The sequence below is a fragment of the Cataglyphis hispanica genome, chromosome 10, assembly GCF_021464435.1.
Source record: "Cataglyphis hispanica isolate Lineage 1 chromosome 10, ULB_Chis1_1.0, whole genome shotgun sequence".
Taxonomy (NCBI): domain Eukaryota; kingdom Metazoa; phylum Arthropoda; class Insecta; order Hymenoptera; family Formicidae; genus Cataglyphis; species Cataglyphis hispanica.
Genome location: NC_065963.1, coordinates 223,510 through 224,794, shown reverse-complemented (window position 1 = coordinate 224,794; position 1,285 = coordinate 223,510).

Here is a 1,285-nt window from a genome sequence, read left to right as displayed (position 1 = left end):
TGATTAAAGAGTGTTTTTATGTTTGTAATTTAAGAGTGTAGTTTTATTAATCTTTTAGCACCACAAAGTTTGCGAACTTTTTTCCAATCACTTATAATTTGGAAATTATGATGCCTTGACATTTACGCTGAGGAAAAATCATCTCCAAATTCCAAGAATCTGTCATTAGCAGATAGTGCGCTGTAAAATTTTGTATATGCAATGTATATTTACAGAGTATCCGGTAATAATCGTGTCACTTCTCATGTGCAGATAAAAAAGGTTAAACTAAATAGAAAAATCATCTACCGTTTTTTAATCTTTGCAATAATTAATGAAAAATTAACTAAAATAGATTGACCAATGCGGATATTTGAATAACGTCGCGAAAAGACGACCCATTATGACGCGGTTTCTAGGCGCATGACAAGGAAAGAAAGGAGCGCTCTATGATTATAATCATAAACATATAGAATAGATCGGCCCTCTTGTCATGAGAGGCAACGTGGAATATGAAAGACAGCAATCTCCACTTTTTCTATCCTTGCTTAAATAAGAGCAGTAGGAGTACGAATGAGGAAAACACATGTGCATGAAAAGAGGCATTTGCTCTCTTGTCTTCACCTTCTTCTATCAGTCCTCATTACGCACTAAAAGAAAGAGGTAGAATGTTATTATTCCTTTATGTTTTTACGATGCCTTTCACGACAGAGACTATCCTATATATCTATAATTATAATTGTTGCTATCTATGGAGCACTTTCCTCCCCCCTACCCGTTTTGTCGCGTGCCTAGTAACCGCGTCATATAGGCCGTCTTTTCTCGCCACGCGCTAATACTCGCGCGCATTAGTTGATTTTTTAAAATTTATTTTTTATCAATTATTGTGAAGATCGCAAAATCGTAGATTTTACTACTCAACTTAACTCTCTTTTTCTACATTACTTTTTATTAGGTGAAGGTGTCAAAAAGTTTTGAAGATCATCTCAAGTCTTTTTAAGTAGAACTTTTATTTTTTATTGCATATTCTTATAGCCCTTTCTATCTCTATAGCCCTTTTTGAAACCATTTTAAACTGTAATAAAATATTTTTTTATTAAGTAATTTTTGAGTTATTTTATATCTTAATCTAATATATTTTAATATAAAATATAAAATATTTAGTTTTTAATAATCTTACCGTAATACTTTTATGGACAGAATAATGAGACAAATCAATTGGTATAAAAAATTATTGTTTTTAAAAAAAGTATGTATTTATTTGCAATGTATTTTTTAACAATTTTTGTTTTCTATACCAATTGAT